The sequence below is a fragment of the Lithobates pipiens genome, unplaced genomic scaffold (genome assembly GCF_037356315.1).
Source record: "Lithobates pipiens isolate NorthernLeopardFrog02 unplaced genomic scaffold, aLitPip1_a1.2 Scaffold_13, whole genome shotgun sequence".
Classification (NCBI taxonomy): domain Eukaryota; kingdom Metazoa; phylum Chordata; class Amphibia; order Anura; family Ranidae; genus Lithobates; species Lithobates pipiens.
In genome coordinates, this window is record NW_027507718.1 from 175139807 (window position 1) to 175154022 (window position 14216).

The 14216-nt window shown below is 52.0% G+C and overlaps 1 long non-coding RNA gene, 33 other non-coding genes and 29 pseudogenes across 34 annotated transcripts in view; 1 reads left to right on the top strand and 62 right to left on the bottom strand.

Annotated features, from left to right (window-relative positions):
• The window catches only part of LOC143976057 (uncharacterized), a 111208-nt gene that overhangs the window by 10178 nt on the left and 86814 nt on the right, over positions 1-14216 (top strand). The gene's annotated exons all lie outside the window — the stretch shown is intronic.
• LOC143978848 (5S ribosomal RNA) lies at positions 43-161 on the bottom strand (annotated as a pseudogene).
• On the bottom strand, positions 271-389 carry LOC143976504 (5S ribosomal RNA). The gene has a single exon (XR_013272808.1). It is a non-coding gene; the product is annotated as a 5S ribosomal RNA (ribosomal RNA).
• LOC143977406 (5S ribosomal RNA) lies at positions 499-617 on the bottom strand. Its single transcript, XR_013273686.1, has one exon. It is a non-coding gene; the product is annotated as a 5S ribosomal RNA (ribosomal RNA).
• LOC143977203 (5S ribosomal RNA) lies at positions 727-845 on the bottom strand. The gene has a single exon (XR_013273486.1). It is a non-coding gene; the product is annotated as a 5S ribosomal RNA (ribosomal RNA).
• LOC143978341 (5S ribosomal RNA) lies at positions 955-1073 on the bottom strand (annotated as a pseudogene).
• Positions 1183-1301, bottom strand: LOC143976329 (5S ribosomal RNA). The gene has a single exon (XR_013272642.1). It is a non-coding gene; the product is annotated as a 5S ribosomal RNA (ribosomal RNA).
• LOC143977403 (5S ribosomal RNA) lies at positions 1411-1529 on the bottom strand. The gene has a single exon (XR_013273683.1). It is a non-coding gene; the product is annotated as a 5S ribosomal RNA (ribosomal RNA).
• On the bottom strand, positions 1639-1757 carry LOC143979450 (5S ribosomal RNA). The gene has a single exon (XR_013274043.1). It is a non-coding gene; the product is annotated as a 5S ribosomal RNA (ribosomal RNA).
• On the bottom strand, positions 1867-1985 carry LOC143977564 (5S ribosomal RNA). Its single transcript, XR_013273838.1, has one exon. It is a non-coding gene; the product is annotated as a 5S ribosomal RNA (ribosomal RNA).
• Positions 2095-2213, bottom strand: LOC143977070 (5S ribosomal RNA). The gene has a single exon (XR_013273355.1). It is a non-coding gene; the product is annotated as a 5S ribosomal RNA (ribosomal RNA).
• LOC143977081 (5S ribosomal RNA) lies at positions 2323-2441 on the bottom strand. Its single transcript, XR_013273366.1, has one exon. It is a non-coding gene; the product is annotated as a 5S ribosomal RNA (ribosomal RNA).
• On the bottom strand, positions 2585-2703 carry LOC143977092 (5S ribosomal RNA). Its single transcript, XR_013273377.1, has one exon. It is a non-coding gene; the product is annotated as a 5S ribosomal RNA (ribosomal RNA).
• On the bottom strand, positions 2813-2931 carry LOC143977810 (5S ribosomal RNA; annotated as a pseudogene).
• LOC143977925 (5S ribosomal RNA) lies at positions 3041-3159 on the bottom strand (annotated as a pseudogene).
• LOC143978342 (5S ribosomal RNA) lies at positions 3269-3387 on the bottom strand (annotated as a pseudogene).
• On the bottom strand, positions 3497-3615 carry LOC143976330 (5S ribosomal RNA). Its single transcript, XR_013272643.1, has one exon. It is a non-coding gene; the product is annotated as a 5S ribosomal RNA (ribosomal RNA).
• On the bottom strand, positions 3725-3843 carry LOC143977889 (5S ribosomal RNA; annotated as a pseudogene).
• LOC143979462 (5S ribosomal RNA) lies at positions 3953-4071 on the bottom strand. The gene has a single exon (XR_013274044.1). It is a non-coding gene; the product is annotated as a 5S ribosomal RNA (ribosomal RNA).
• LOC143978479 (5S ribosomal RNA) lies at positions 4181-4299 on the bottom strand (annotated as a pseudogene).
• LOC143977886 (5S ribosomal RNA) lies at positions 4409-4527 on the bottom strand (annotated as a pseudogene).
• Positions 4637-4755, bottom strand: LOC143977250 (5S ribosomal RNA). Its single transcript, XR_013273533.1, has one exon. It is a non-coding gene; the product is annotated as a 5S ribosomal RNA (ribosomal RNA).
• Positions 4865-4983, bottom strand: LOC143977103 (5S ribosomal RNA). Its single transcript, XR_013273388.1, has one exon. It is a non-coding gene; the product is annotated as a 5S ribosomal RNA (ribosomal RNA).
• On the bottom strand, positions 5093-5211 carry LOC143979318 (5S ribosomal RNA; annotated as a pseudogene).
• On the bottom strand, positions 5321-5439 carry LOC143977227 (5S ribosomal RNA). Its single transcript, XR_013273509.1, has one exon. It is a non-coding gene; the product is annotated as a 5S ribosomal RNA (ribosomal RNA).
• Positions 5549-5667, bottom strand: LOC143978618 (5S ribosomal RNA; annotated as a pseudogene).
• On the bottom strand, positions 5777-5895 carry LOC143979319 (5S ribosomal RNA; annotated as a pseudogene).
• On the bottom strand, positions 6005-6123 carry LOC143978343 (5S ribosomal RNA; annotated as a pseudogene).
• LOC143976332 (5S ribosomal RNA) lies at positions 6232-6350 on the bottom strand. Its single transcript, XR_013272645.1, has one exon. It is a non-coding gene; the product is annotated as a 5S ribosomal RNA (ribosomal RNA).
• LOC143978426 (5S ribosomal RNA) lies at positions 6460-6578 on the bottom strand (annotated as a pseudogene).
• Positions 6688-6806, bottom strand: LOC143979473 (5S ribosomal RNA). The gene has a single exon (XR_013274045.1). It is a non-coding gene; the product is annotated as a 5S ribosomal RNA (ribosomal RNA).
• On the bottom strand, positions 6916-7034 carry LOC143977641 (5S ribosomal RNA; annotated as a pseudogene).
• On the bottom strand, positions 7144-7262 carry LOC143977252 (5S ribosomal RNA). Its single transcript, XR_013273535.1, has one exon. It is a non-coding gene; the product is annotated as a 5S ribosomal RNA (ribosomal RNA).
• On the bottom strand, positions 7372-7490 carry LOC143977114 (5S ribosomal RNA). Its single transcript, XR_013273399.1, has one exon. It is a non-coding gene; the product is annotated as a 5S ribosomal RNA (ribosomal RNA).
• On the bottom strand, positions 7600-7718 carry LOC143979320 (5S ribosomal RNA; annotated as a pseudogene).
• LOC143979485 (5S ribosomal RNA) lies at positions 7828-7946 on the bottom strand. Its single transcript, XR_013274046.1, has one exon. It is a non-coding gene; the product is annotated as a 5S ribosomal RNA (ribosomal RNA).
• Positions 8056-8174, bottom strand: LOC143977616 (5S ribosomal RNA; annotated as a pseudogene).
• On the bottom strand, positions 8284-8402 carry LOC143977618 (5S ribosomal RNA; annotated as a pseudogene).
• LOC143977125 (5S ribosomal RNA) lies at positions 8512-8630 on the bottom strand. Its single transcript, XR_013273410.1, has one exon. It is a non-coding gene; the product is annotated as a 5S ribosomal RNA (ribosomal RNA).
• Positions 8740-8858, bottom strand: LOC143978480 (5S ribosomal RNA; annotated as a pseudogene).
• On the bottom strand, positions 8968-9086 carry LOC143977643 (5S ribosomal RNA; annotated as a pseudogene).
• On the bottom strand, positions 9196-9314 carry LOC143977253 (5S ribosomal RNA). Its single transcript, XR_013273536.1, has one exon. It is a non-coding gene; the product is annotated as a 5S ribosomal RNA (ribosomal RNA).
• On the bottom strand, positions 9424-9542 carry LOC143977137 (5S ribosomal RNA). The gene has a single exon (XR_013273422.1). It is a non-coding gene; the product is annotated as a 5S ribosomal RNA (ribosomal RNA).
• LOC143979321 (5S ribosomal RNA) lies at positions 9652-9770 on the bottom strand (annotated as a pseudogene).
• LOC143979497 (5S ribosomal RNA) lies at positions 9880-9998 on the bottom strand. The gene has a single exon (XR_013274047.1). It is a non-coding gene; the product is annotated as a 5S ribosomal RNA (ribosomal RNA).
• On the bottom strand, positions 10108-10226 carry LOC143978481 (5S ribosomal RNA; annotated as a pseudogene).
• On the bottom strand, positions 10336-10454 carry LOC143977644 (5S ribosomal RNA; annotated as a pseudogene).
• On the bottom strand, positions 10564-10682 carry LOC143977254 (5S ribosomal RNA). Its single transcript, XR_013273537.1, has one exon. It is a non-coding gene; the product is annotated as a 5S ribosomal RNA (ribosomal RNA).
• Positions 10792-10910, bottom strand: LOC143977148 (5S ribosomal RNA). Its single transcript, XR_013273433.1, has one exon. It is a non-coding gene; the product is annotated as a 5S ribosomal RNA (ribosomal RNA).
• Positions 11020-11138, bottom strand: LOC143979323 (5S ribosomal RNA; annotated as a pseudogene).
• Positions 11248-11366, bottom strand: LOC143979509 (5S ribosomal RNA). The gene has a single exon (XR_013274048.1). It is a non-coding gene; the product is annotated as a 5S ribosomal RNA (ribosomal RNA).
• On the bottom strand, positions 11476-11594 carry LOC143978844 (5S ribosomal RNA). The gene has a single exon (XR_013273982.1). It is a non-coding gene; the product is annotated as a 5S ribosomal RNA (ribosomal RNA).
• Positions 11704-11822, bottom strand: LOC143977811 (5S ribosomal RNA; annotated as a pseudogene).
• Positions 11932-12050, bottom strand: LOC143977619 (5S ribosomal RNA; annotated as a pseudogene).
• Positions 12160-12278, bottom strand: LOC143976945 (5S ribosomal RNA). Its single transcript, XR_013273235.1, has one exon. It is a non-coding gene; the product is annotated as a 5S ribosomal RNA (ribosomal RNA).
• LOC143978751 (5S ribosomal RNA) lies at positions 12388-12505 on the bottom strand (annotated as a pseudogene).
• On the bottom strand, positions 12614-12732 carry LOC143977201 (5S ribosomal RNA). Its single transcript, XR_013273484.1, has one exon. It is a non-coding gene; the product is annotated as a 5S ribosomal RNA (ribosomal RNA).
• Positions 12842-12960, bottom strand: LOC143976714 (5S ribosomal RNA). Its single transcript, XR_013273010.1, has one exon. It is a non-coding gene; the product is annotated as a 5S ribosomal RNA (ribosomal RNA).
• LOC143979530 (5S ribosomal RNA) lies at positions 13070-13188 on the bottom strand (annotated as a pseudogene).
• On the bottom strand, positions 13298-13416 carry LOC143976946 (5S ribosomal RNA). Its single transcript, XR_013273236.1, has one exon. It is a non-coding gene; the product is annotated as a 5S ribosomal RNA (ribosomal RNA).
• Positions 13526-13654, bottom strand: LOC143977757 (5S ribosomal RNA; annotated as a pseudogene).
• LOC143979324 (5S ribosomal RNA) lies at positions 13764-13882 on the bottom strand (annotated as a pseudogene).
• Positions 13992-14110, bottom strand: LOC143979520 (5S ribosomal RNA). Its single transcript, XR_013274049.1, has one exon. It is a non-coding gene; the product is annotated as a 5S ribosomal RNA (ribosomal RNA).

Genomic DNA, 14216 nt, shown 5'->3' on the forward strand with positions numbered 1-14216 from the left:
AAAATACAGCAGGTCGCCAAAGCCAACAACATAATGGAAAAAAGCCTACGGCACCTGGTATTCCCAGGCGGTCTCCCATCCAGGTACTAAACAGACGCGACCCGGCTTAGCATCCGAGATCAGACGAGATCGAGCGCATTCAGGGTGATGTGGCTGTAGGCAATCTTGCATCCTACTTACAACTCTCTTGACAAAAGCCAAGGTGGTCACCTCGGGCAATCGAGAGGAAAAATACAGCAGGTCGCCAAAGCCAACAACATAATGGAAAAAAGCCTACGGCACCTGGTATTCCCAGGCGGTCTCCCATCCAGGTACTAACCAGGCCCGACCCTGCTTAGCATCCGAGATCAGACGAGATCGAGCGCATTCAGGGTGATGTGGCTGTAGGCGATCTTGCGCCCTACTTACAACTCTCTTGACAAAAGCCAAGGTGGTCACCTCGGGCAATCGAGAGGAAAAATACAGCAGGTCGCCAAAGCCAACAACATAATAGAAAAAAGCCTACGGCACCTGGTATTCCCAGGCGGTCTCCCATCCAGGTACTAACAAGGCCCGACCCTGCTTAGCATCCGAGATCAGACGAGATCGAGCGCATTCAGGGTGATGTGGCCATAAGCGATCTTGCACCCTACTTACAACTCTCTTGACAAAAGCCAAGGTGGTCACCTCGGGCAATCGAGAGGAAAAATACAGCAGGTCGCCAAAGCCAACAACATAATGGAAAAAAGCCTACGGCACCTGGTATTCCCAGGCGGTCTCCCATCCAGGTACTAACCAGGCCCGACGCTGCTTAGCATCCGAGATCAGATGAGATCGAGCGCATTCAGGGTGATGTGGCTGTAGGCGATCTTGCACCCTACTTACAACTCTCTTGACAAAAGCCAAGCTGGTCACCTCGGGCAAACGATAGGAAAAATACAGCAGGTCGCCAAAGCCAACAACATAATGGAAAAAAGCCTACGGCACCTGGTATTCCCAAGCGGTCTCCCATCCAGGTACTAACCAGGCCCGACCCTGCTTAGCATCCGAGATCAGACGAGATTGAGCGCATTCAGGGTGATGTGGCTGTAGGTAATCTTGCACCCTACTTACAACTCTCTTGACAAAAGCCAAGCTGGTCACCTCGGGCAATCGAGAGGAAAAATACAGCAGGTCGCCAAAGCCAACAACATAATGGAAAAAAGCCTACGGCACCTGGTATTCCCAGGCGGTCTCCCATCCAGGTACTAACCAGGCCCGACCCTGCTTAGCATCCGAGATCGGACGAGATCGAGCGCATTCAGGGTGATGTGGCTGTAGGCGATCTTGCACCCTACTTACAACTCTCTTGACAAAAGCCAAGCTGGTCACCTCGGGCAATCGAGAGGAAAAATACAGCAGGTCGCCAAAGCCAACAACATAATGGAAAAAAGCCTACGGCACCTGGTATTCCCAGACAGTCTCCCATCCAGGTACTAACCAGGCCCGACCCTGCTTAGCATCCGAGATCAGACGAGATCGAGCGCATTCAGGGTGATGTGGCTGTAGGCGATCTTGCACCCTACTTACAACACTCTTGACAAAAGCCAAGGTGGTCACCTCGGGCAATCGAGAGGAAAAATACAGCAGGTCGCCAAAGCCAACAACATAATGGAAAAAAGCCTACGGCACCTGGTATTCCCAGGCGGTCTCCCATCCAGGTACTAACCAGGCCCGACCCTGCTTAGCATCCGAGATCAGACGAGATCGAGCGCATTCAGGATGATGTGGCCGTAGGCGATCTTGCACCCTACTAACAACTCTCTTGACAAAAGCTAGGTTGGTCACCTCGGGCAATAGAGAGGAAAAATACAGCAGGTCGCCAAAGCCAACAACATAATGGAAAAAAGCCTACGGCACCTGGTATTCCCAGACAGTCTCCCATTCAGGTACTAACCAGGCCCGACCCTGCTTAGCATCCGAAATCAGACGAGATCGAGCGCATTCAGGGTGATGTGGCCGTAGGCGATCTTGCATCCTACTTACAACTCTCTTGACAAAAGCCAAGGTGGTCACCTCGGGCAATCGAGAGGAAAAATACAGCAGGTCGCCAAAGCCAACAACATAATGGAAAAAAGCCTACGGCACCTGGTATTCCCAGGCGGTCTCCCATCCAGGTACTAACCAGGCCCGACCCTGCTTAGCATCCGAGATCAGACGAGATCGAGCGCATTCAGGGTGATGTGGCCGTAGGCAATCTTGCACCCTACTTACAACTCTCTTGACAAAAGCCAAGGTGGTCACCTCGGGCAATCGAGAGGAAAAATACTGCAGGTCGCCAAAGCCAACAACATAATGGAAAAAAGCCTACGGCACCTGGTATTCCCAGGCGGTCTCCCATCCAGGTACTAACCAGGCCCGACCCTGCTTAGCATCCGAGATCAGACGAGATCGAGCGCATTCAGGGTGATGTGGCCGTAGGCGATCTTGCATCCTACTTAGCATCCGGCTGTAGGCGATTTTGCACCCTACTTACAACTCTCTTGAAAAAAGCCAAGCTGGTCACCTCGGGCAATCGAGAGGAAAAATACAGCAGGTCGCCAAAGCCAACAACATAATGGAAAAAAGCCTACGGCACCTGGTATTCCCAGGCGGTCTCCCATCCAGGTACTAACCAGGCCCGACCCTGCTTAGCATCCGAGATCAGACGAGATCGAGCGCATTCAGGGTGATGTGGCCGTAGGCGATCTTGCATCCTACTTACAACTCTCTTGACAAAAGCCAAGGTGGTCACCTCGGGGAATCGATAGGAAAAATACAGCAGGTCGCCAAAGCCAACAACATAATGGAAAAAAGCCTACGGCACCTGGTATTCCCAAGCGGTCTCCCATCCAGGTACTAACCAGGCCCGACCCTGCTTAGCATCCGAGATCAGACGAGATTGAGCGCATTCAGGGTGATGTGGCTGTAGGCGATCTTGCAACCTACTTGCAACTCTCTTGACAAAAGCCAAGGTGGTCACCTCGGGCAATCGAGAGGAAAAATACAGCAGGTCGCCAAAGCCAACAACATAATGGAAAAAAGCCTACGGCACCTGGTATTCCCAGGCAGTCTCCCATCCAGGTACTAACCAGGCCCGACGCTGCTTAGCATCCGAGATCAGATGAGATCGAGCGCATTCAGGGTGATGTGGCTGTAGGCAATCTTGCACCCTACTTACAACTCTCTTGACAAAAGCCAAGCTGGTCACCTCGGGCAAACGATAGGAAAAATACAGCAGGTCGCCAAAGCCAACAACATAATGGAAAAAAGCCTACGGCACCTGGTATTCCCAAGCGGTCTCCCATCCAGGTACTAACCAGGCCCGACCCTGCTTAGCATCCGAGATCAGACGAGATTGAGCGCATTCAGGGTGATGTGGCTGTAGGTAATCTTGCACCCTACTTACAACTCTCTTGACAAAAGCCAAGCTGGTCACCTCGGGCAATCGAGAGGAAAAATACAGCAGGTCGCCAAAGCCAACAACATAATGGAAAAAAGCCTACGGCACCTGGTATTCCCAGGCGGTCTCCCATCCAGGTACTAACCAGGCCCGACCCTGCTTAGCATCCGAGATCGGACGAGATCGAGCGCATTCAGGGTGATGTGGCTGTAGGCGATCTTGCACCCTACTTACAACTCTCTTGACAAAAGCCAAGCTGGTCACCTCGGGCAATCGAGAGGAAAAATACAGCAGGTCGCCAAAGCCAACAACATAATGGAAAAAAGCCTACGGCACCTGGTATTCCCAGGCAGTCTCCCATCCAGGTACTAACCAGACCCGACCCTGCTTAGCATCCGAGATCAGACGAGATCGAGCGCATTCAGGGTGATGTGGCTGTAGGCGATCTTGCACCCTACTTACAACACTCTTGACAAAAGCCAAGGTGGTCACCTCGGGCAATCGAGAGGAAAAATACAGCAGGTCGCCAAAGCCAACAACATAATGGAAAAAAGCCTACGGCACCTGGTATTCCCAGGCGGTCTCCCATCCAGGTACTAACCAGGCCCGACCCTGCTTAGCATCCGAGATCAGACGAGATCGAGCGCATTCAGGATGATGTGGCCGTAGGCGATCTTGCACCCTACTAACAACTCTCTTGACAAAAGCTAGGTTTGTCACCTCGGGCAATCGAGAGGAAAAATACAGCAGGTCGCCAAAGCCAACAACATAATGGAAAAAAGCCTACGGCACCTGGTATTCCCAGACAGTCTCCCATTCAGGTACTAACCAGGCCCGACCCTGCTTAGCATCCGAAATCAGACGAGATCGAGCGCATTCAGGGTGATGTGGCTGTAGGCGATCTTGCATCCTACTTACAACTCTCTTGACAAAAGCCAAGGTGGTCACCTCGGGCAATCGAGAGGAAAAATACAGCAGGTCGCCAAAGCCAACAACATAATGGAAAAAAGCCTACGGCACCCGGTATTCCCAGGCGGTCTCCCATCCAGGTACTAACCAGACCCGACCCTGCTTAGCATTCGAGATCAGACGAGATCGAGCGCATTCAGGGTGATGTGGCTGTAGGTGATCTTGCACCCTACTTACAACTCTCTTGACAAAAGCCAAGGTGGTCACCTCGGGCAATCGAGAGGAAAAATACAGCAGGTCGCCAAAGCCAACAACATAATGGAAAAAAGCCTACGGCACCTGGTATTCCCAGGCGGTCTCCCATCCAGGTACTAGCCAGGCCCGACCCTGCTTAGCATCCGAGATCAGACGAGATCGAGCGCATTCAGGGTGATGTGGCTGTAGGTGATCTTGCACCCTACTTACAACTCTCTTGACAAAAGCCAAGGTGGTCACCTCGGCCAATCGAGAGGAAAAATACAGCAGGTCGCCAAAGCCAACAACATAATGGAAAAAAGCCTACGGCACCTGGTATTCCCAGGCGGTCTCCCATCCAGGTACTAACCAGGCCCGACCCTGCTTAGCATCCGAGATCAGACGAGATCGAGCGCATTCAGGGTGATGTGGCCGTAGGCAATCTTGCATCCTACTTACAACTCTCTTGACAAAAGCCAAGGTGGTCACCTCGGGCAATCGAGAGGAAAAATACAGCAGGTCGCCAAAGCCAACAACATAATGGAAAAAAGCCTACGGCACCTGGTATTCCCAAGCGGTCTCCCTTCCAGGTACTAACCAGGCCCGACCCTGCTTAGCATCCGAGATAAGACGAGATTGAGCGCATTCAGGGTGATGTGGCTGTAGGCGATTTTGCACCCTACTTACAACTCTCTTGACAAAAGCCAAGCTGGTCACCTCGGGCAATCGAGAGGAAAAATACAGCAGGTCGCCAAAGCCAACAACATAATGGAAAAAAGCCTACGGCACCTGGTATTCCCAGGCGGTCTCCCATCCAGGTACTAACCAGGCCCGACCCTGCTTAGCATCCGAAATCAGACGAGATCGAGCGCATTCAGGGTGATGTGGCTGTAGGCGATCTTGCATCCTACTTACAACTCTCTTGACAAAAGCCAAGGTGGTCACCTCGGGCAATCGAGAGGAAAAATACAGCAGGTCGCCAAAGCCAACAACATAATGGAAAAAAGCCTACGGCACCTGGTATTCCCAAGCGGTCTCCCTTCCAGGTACTAACCAGGCCCGACCCAGCTTAGCATCCGAGATAAGACGAAATCGAGCGCATTCAGGGTGATGTGGCCATAGGCAATCTTGCATCCTACTTACAACTCTCTTGACAAAAGCCAAGGTGGTCACCTCGGGCAATCGAGAGGAAAAATACAGCAGGTCGCCAAAGCCAACAACATAATGGAAAAAAGCCTACGGCACCTGGTATTCCCAAGCGGTCTCCCTTCCAGGTACTAACCAGGCCCGACCCTGCTTAGCATCCGAGATAAGACGAGATTGAGCGCATTCAGGGTGATGTGGCTGTAGGCGATTTTGCACCCTACTTACAACTCTCTTGAAAAAAGCCAAGCTGGTCACCTCGGGCAAACGATAGGAAAAATACAGCAGGTCGCCAAAGCCAACAACATAATGGAAAAAAGCCTACGGCACCTGGTATTCCCAAGCGGTCTCCCATCCAGGTACTAACCAGGCCCGACCCTGCTTAGCATCCGAGATCAGACGAGATTGAGCGCATTCAGGGTGATGTGGCTGTAGGTAATCTTGCACCCTACTTACAACTCTCTTGACAAAAGCAAGCTGGTCACCTCGGGCAATCGAGAGGAAAAATACAGCAGGTCGCCAAAGCCAACAACATAATGGAAAAAAGCCTACGGCACCTGGTATTCCCAGGCGGTCTCCCATCCAGGTACTAACCAGGCCCGACCCTGCTTAGCATCCGAGATCGGACGAGATCGAGCGCATTCAGGGTGATGTGGCTGTAGGCGATCTTGCACCCTACTTACAACTCTCTTGACAAAAGCCAAGCTGGTCACCTCGGGCAATCGAGAGGAAAAATACAGCAGGTCGCCAAAGCCAACAACATAATGGAAAAAAGCCTACGGCACCTGGTATTCCCAGGCAGTCTCCCATCCAGGTACTAACCAGACCCGACCCTGCTTAGCATCCGAGATCAGACGAGATCGAGCGCATTCAGGGTGATGTGGCTGTAGGTGATCTTGCACCCTACTTACAACACTCTTGACAAAAGCCAAGGTGGTCACCTCGGGCAATCGAGAGGAAAAATACAGCAGGTCGCCAAAGCCAACAACATAATGGAAAAAAGCCTACGGCACCTGGTATTCCCAGGCGGTCTCCCATCCAGGTACTAACCAGGCCCGACCCTGCTTAGCATCCGAGATCAGACGAGATCGAGCGCATTCAGGATGATGTGGCCGTAGGCGATCTTGCACCCTACTAACAACTCTCTTGACAAAAGCTAGGTTTGTCACCTCGGGCAATCGAGAGGAAAAATACAGCAGGTCGCCAAAGCCAACAACATAATGGAAAAAAGCCTACGGCACCTGGTATTCCCAGGCGGTCTCCCATCCAGGTACTAACCAGACCCGACCCTGCTTAGCATTCGAGATCAGACGAGATCGAGCGCATTCAGGGTGATGTGGCTGTAGGTGATCTTGCACCCTACTTACAACTCTCTTGACAAAAGCCAAGGTGGTCACCTCGGGCAATCGAGAGGAAAAATACAGCAGGTCGCCAAAGCCAACAACATAATGGAAAAAAGCCTACGGCACCTGGTATTCCCAGGCGGTCTCCCATCCAGGTACTAGCCAGGCCCGACCCTGCTTAGCATCCGAGATCAGACGAGATCGAGCGCATTCAGGGTGATGTGGCTGTAGGTGATCTTGCACCCTACTTACAACTCTCTTGACAAAAGCCAAGGTGGTCACCTCGGCCAATCGAGAGGAAAAATACAGCAGGTCGCCAAAGCCAACAACATAATGGAAAAAAGCCTACGGCACCTGGTATTCCCAGGCGGTCTCCCATCCAGGTACTAACCAGGCCCGACCCTGCTTAGCATCCGAGATCAGACGAGATCGAGCGCATTCAGGGTGATGTGGCCGTAGGCAATCTTGCATCCTACTTACAACTCTCTTGACAAAAGCCAAGGTGGTCACCTCGGGCAATCGAGAGGAAAAATACAGCAGGTCGCCAAAGCCAACAACATAATGGAAAAAAGCCTACGGCACCTGGTATTCCCAAGCGGTCTCCCTTCCAGGTACTAACCAGGCCCGACCCTGCTTAGCATCCGAGATAAGACGAGATTGAGCGCATTCAGGGTGATGTGGCTGTAGGCGATTTTGCACCCTACTTACAACTCTCTTGACAAAAGCCAAGCTGGTCACCTCGGGCAATCGAGAGGAAAAATACAGCAGGTCGCCAAAGCCAACAACATAATGGAAAAAAGCCTACGGCACCTGGTATTCCCAGGCGGTCTCCCATCCAGGTACTAACCAGGCCCGACCCTGCTTAGCATCCGAGATCAGACGAGATCGAGCGCATTCAGGATGATGTGGCCGTAGGCGATCTTGCACCCTACTTACAACTCTCTTGACAAAAGCTAGGTTGGTCACCTCGGGCAATCGAGAGGAAAAATACAGCAGGTCGCCAAAGCCAACAACATAATGGAAAAAAGCCTACGGCACCTGGTATTCCCAGGCGGTCTCCCATTCAGGTACTAACCAGGCCCGACCCTGCTTAGCATCCGAGATCAGACGAGATTGAGTGCATTCAGGGTGATGTGGCTGTAGGCGATCTTGCAACCTACTTGCAACTCTCTTGACAAAAGCCAAGGTGGTCACCTCGGGCAATCGAGAGGAAAAATACAGCAGGTCGCCAAAGCCAACAACATAATGGAAAAAAGCCTACGGCACCTGGTATTCCCAGGCAGTCTCCCATCCAGGTACTAACCAGGCCCGACCCTGCTTAGCATCCGAGATCAGACGAGATAGAGCGCATTCAGGGTGATGTGGCCGTAGGCGATCTTGCATCCTACTTACAACTCTCTTGACAAAAGCCAAGGTGGTCACCTCGGGCAATCGAGAGGAAAAATACAGCAGGTCGCCAAAGCCAACAACATAATGGAAAAAAGCCTACGGCACCTGGTATTCCCAGGCGGTCTCCCATCCAGGTACTAACCAGGCCCGACCCTGCTTAGCATCCGAGATCAGACGAGATCGAGCGCATTCAGGGTGATGTGGCCGTAGGCGATCTTGCACCCTACTAACAACTCTCTTGACAAAAGCTAGGTTGGTCACCTCGGGCAATCGAGAGGAAAAATACAGCAGGTCGCCAAAGCCAACAACATAATGGAAAAAAGCCTACGGCACCTGGTATTCCCAGACAGTCTCCCATTCAGGTACTAACCAGGCCCGACCCTGCTTAGCATCCGAAATCAGACGAGATCGAGCGCATTCAGGGTGATGTGGCTGTAGGCGATCTTGCATCCTACTTACAACTCTCTTGACAAAAGCCAAGGTGGTCACCTCGGGCAATCGAGAGGAAAAATACAGCAGGTCGCCAAAGCCAACAACATAATGGAAAAAAGCCTACGGCACCTGGTATTCCCAGGCGGTCTCCCATCCAGGTACTAACCAGACCCGACCCTGCTTAGCATTCGAGATCAGACGAGATCGAGCGCATTCAGGGTGATGTGGCTGTAGGTGATCTTGCACCCTACTTACAACTCTCTTGACAAAAGCCAAGGTGGTCACCTCGGGCAATCGAGAGGAAAAATACAGCAGGTCGCCAAAGCCAACAACATAATGGAAAAAAGCCTACGGCACCTGGTATTCCCAGGCGGTCTCCCATCCAGGTACTAGCCAGGCCCGACCCTGCTTAGCATCCGAGATCAGACGAGATCGAGCGCATTCAGGGTGATGTGGCTGTAGGTGATCTTGCACCCTACTTACAACTCTCTTGACAAAAGCCAAGGTGGTCACCTCGGCCAATCGAGAGGAAAAATACAGCAGGTCGCCAAAGCCAACAACATAATGGAAAAAAGCCTACGGCACCTGGTATTCCCAGGCGGTCTCCCATCCAGGTACTAACCAGGCCCGACCCTGCTTAGCATCCGAGATCAGACGAGATCGAGCGCATTCAGGGTGATGTGGCCGTAGGCAATCTTGCATCCTACTTACAACTCTCTTGACAAAAGCCAAGGTGGTCACCTCGGGCAATCGAGAGGAAAAATACAGCAGGTCGCCAAAGCCAACAACATAATGGAAAAAAGCCTACGGCACCTGGTATTCCCAAGCGGTCTCCCTTCCAGGTACTAACCAGGCCCGACCCTGCTTAGCATCCGAGATAAGACGAGATTGAGCGCATTCAGGGTGATGTGGCTGTAGGCGATTTTGCACCCTACTTACAACTCTCTTGACAAAAGCCAAGCTGGTCACCTCGGGCAATCGAGAGGAAAAATACAGCAGGTCGCCAAAGCCAACAACATAATGGAAAAAAGCCTACGGCACCTGGTATTCCCAGGCGGTCTCCCATCCAGGTACTAACCAGGCCCGACCCTGCTTAGCATCCGAGATCAGACGAGATCGAGCGCATTCAGGATGATGTGGCCGTAGGCGATCTTGCACCCTACTAACAACTCTCTTGACAAAAGCTAGGTTGGTCACCTCGGGCAATCGAGAGGAAAAATACAGCAGGTCGCCAAAGCCAACAACATAATGGAAAAAAGCCTACGGCACCTGGTATTCCCAGACAGTCTCCCATTCAGGTACTAACCAGGCCCGACCCTGCTTAGCATCCGAAATCAGACGAGATCGAGCGCATTCAGGGTGATGTGGCTGTAGGCGATCTTGCATCCTACTTACAACTCTCTTGACAAAAGCCAAGGTGGTCACCTCGGGCAATCGAGAGGAAAAATACAGCAGGTCGCCAAAGCCAACAACATAATGGAAAAAAGCCTACGGCACCTGGTATTCCCAGGCGGTCTCCCATCCAGGTACTAACCAGACCCGACCCTGCTTAGCATTCGAGATCAGACGAGATCGAGCGCATTCAGGGTGATGTGGCTGTAGGTGATCTTGCACCCTACTTACAACTCTCTTGACAAAAGCCAAGGTGGTCACCTCGGGCAATCGAGAGGAAAAATACAGCAGGTCGCCAAAGCCAACAACATAATGGAAAAAAGCCTACGGCACCTGGTATTCCCAGGCGGTCTCCCATCCAGGTACTAGCCAGGCCCGACCCTGCTTAGCATCCGAGATCAGACGAGATCGAGCGCATTCAGGGTGATGTGGCTGTAGGTGATCTTGCACCCTACTTACAACTCTCTTGACAAAAGCCAAGGTGGTCACCTCGGCCAATCGAGAGGAAAAATACAGCAGGTCGCCAAAGCCAACAACATAATGGAAAAAAGCCTACGGCACCTGGTATTCCCAGGCGGTCTCCCATCCAGGTACTAACCAGGCCCGACCCTGCTTAGCATCCGAGATCAGACGAGATCGAGCGCATTCAGGGTGATGTGGCCGTAGGCAATCTTGCATCCTACTTACAACTCTCTTGACAAAAGCCAAGGTGGTCACCTCGGGCAATAGAGAGGAAAAATACAGCAGGTCGCCAAAGCCAACAACATAATGGAAAAAAGCCTACGGCACCTGGTATTCCCAAGCGGTCTCCCTTCCAGGTACTAACCAGGCCCGACCCTGCTTAGCATCCGAGATAAGACGAGATTGAGCGCATTCAGGGTGATGTGGCTGTAGGCGATTTTGCACCCTACTTACAACTCTCTTGACAAAAGCCAAGCTGGTCACCTCGGGCAATCGAGAGGAAAAATACAGCAGGTCGCCAAAGCCAACAACATAATGGAAAAAAGCCTACGGCACCTGGTATTCCCAGGCGGTCTCCCATCCAGGTACTAACCAGGCCCGACCCTGCTTAGCATCCGAGATCAGACGAGATCGAGCGCATTCAGGATGATGTGGCCGTAGGCGATCTTGCACCCTACTTACAACTCTCTTGACAAAAGCTAGGTTGGTCACCTCGGGCAATCGAGAGGAAAAATACAGCAGGTCGCCAAAGCCAACAACATAATGGAAAAAAGCCTACGGCACCTGGTATTCCCAGGCGGTCTCCCATTCAGGTACTAACCAGGCCCGACCCTGCTTAGCATCCGAGATCAGACGAGATCGAGCGCATTCAGGGTGATGTGGCCGTAGGCGATCTTGCATCCTACTTACAACTCTCTTGCCAAAAGCCAAGGTGGTCACCTCGGGCAATCGATAGGAAAAATACAGCAGGTCGCCAAAGCCAACAACATAATGGAAAAAAGCCTACGGCACCTGGTATTCCCAAGCGGTCTCCCATCCAGGTACTAACCAGGCCCGACCCTGCTTAGCATCCGAGATCAGACGAGATTGAGCGCATTCAGGGTGATGTGGCTGTAGGCGATCTTGCAACCTACTTGCAACTCTCTTGACAAAAGCCAAGGTGGTCACCTCGGGCAATCGAGAGGAAAAATACAGCAGGTCGCCAAAGCCAACAACATAATGGAAAAAAGCCTACGGCACCTGGTATTCCCAGGCAGTCTCCCATCCAGGTACTAACCAGGCCCGACCCTGCTTAGCATCCGAGATCAGACGAGATAGAGCGCATTCAGGGTGATGTGGCCGTAGGCGATCTTGCATCCTACTTACAACTCTCTTGACAAAAGCCAAGGTGGTCACCTCGGGCAATCGAAAAGAAAAATACAGCAGGTCGCCAAAGCCAACAACATAATGGAAAAAAGCCTACGGCACCTGGTATTCCCAGGCGGTCTACCATCCAGGTACTAACCAGGCCCGACCCTGCTTAGCATGCGAGATCAAACGAGATCGAGCGCATCCAGGGTGATGTGGCCGTAGGCAACCTTGCACCCTACTTACAACTCTCTTGAAAAAAGCCAAGGTGGTCACCTCGGGCAATCGAGAGGAAAAATACAGCAGGTCGCCAAAGCCAACAACATAATAGAAAAAAGCCTACGGCACCTGGTATTCCCAGGCTTTTCCCATCCAGGTACTAACCAGGCCCGACCCTGCTTAGCATCCGAGATCAGATGAAATCGAGCGCATTCAGGGTGATGTGGCCGTAGGCGATCTTGCACCCTACTTACAACTCTCTTGACAAAAGCCAAGGTGGTCACCTCGGGCAATCGAAAAGAAAAATACAGCAGGTCGCCAAAGCCAACAACATAATGGAAAAAACCTACGGCACCTGGTATTCTCAGGCGGTCTCCCATCCAGGTACTAACCAGGCCCGACCCTGCTTAGCAGCCGAGATCAGATGAGATCGAGCGCATTCAGGGTGATGTTGCCGTAGGCGATCTTGCACCCTACTTACAACTCTCTTGACAAAAGCCAAGGTGGTCACCTCGGGCAATCGAGAGGAAAAATACAGCAGGTCGCCAAAGCCAACAACATAATGGAAAAAAGCCTACGGCACCTGGTATTCCCAGGAGGTCTCCCATCCAAGTACTAACCAGGCCCGACCCTGCTTAGCATCCGAGATCAAACGAGATCGAGCGCATTCAGGGTGATGTGGCCGTAGGCGACCTTGACCCCTACTTACAACTCTCTTGACAAAAGCCAAGGTGGTCACCTCGGGCAATCGAAAAGAAAAATACAGCAGGTCGCCAAAGCCAACAACATAATGGAAAAAAGCCTACGGCACCTGGTATTAACAGGCGGTCTCCCATCCAGGTACTAACCAGGCCCGAGCCTGCTTAGCATCCGAGATCAGATGAGATTGAGCGCATTCAGGGTGAAGTGGACGTAGGCGACCTTGCACCCTACTTACAACTCTCTTGACAAAAGCCAAGGTGGTCACCTCGGGCAATCGAAAAGAAAAATACAGCAGGTCGCCAAAGCCAACAACATAATGGAAAAAAGCCTACGGCACCTGGTATTCCCAGGCGGTCTACCATCCAGGTACTAACCAGGCCCGACCCTGCTTAGCATGCGAGATCAAACGAGATCGAGCGCATCCAGGGTGATGTGGCCGTAGGCAACCTTGCACCCTACTTACAACTCTCTTGACAAAAGCCAAGGTGGTCACCTCGGGCAATCGAAAAGAAAAATACAGCAGGTCGCCAAAGCCAACAACATAATGGAAAAAAGCCTACGGCACCTGGTATTCCCAGGCGGTTTCCCATCCAGGTACTAACCAGGCCCAACCCTGCTTAGCATCCGAGATCAGACGAGATCAGACGAGATCGAGCGCATTCAGGGTGATGTGGCCGTAGGCAATCTTGCATCCTACTTACAACTCTCTTGACAAAAGCCAAGGTGGTCACCTCGGGCAATCGAGAGGAAAAATACAGCAGGTCGCCAAAGCCAACAACATAATGGAAAAAAGCCTACGGCACCTGGTATTCCCAAGCGGTCTCCCTTCCAGGTACTAACCAGGCCCGACCCTGCTTAGCATCCGAGATAAGACGAGATTGAGCGCATTCAGGGTGATGTGGCTGTAGGCGATTTTGCACCCTACTTACAACTCTCTTGACAAAAGCCAAGCTGGTCACCTCGGGCAATCGAGAGGAAAAATACAGCAGGTCGCCAAAGCCAACAACATAATGGAAAAAAGCCTACGGCACCTGGTATTCCCAGGCGGTCTCCCATCCAGGTACTAACCAGGCCCGACCCTGCTTAGCATCCGAGATCAGACGAGATCGAGCGCATTCAGGATGATGTGGCCGTAGGCGATCTTGCACCCTACTTACAACTCTCTTGACAAAAGCTAGGTTGGTCACCTCGGGCAATCGAGAGGAAAAATACAGCAGGTCGCCAAAGCCAACAACATAATGGAA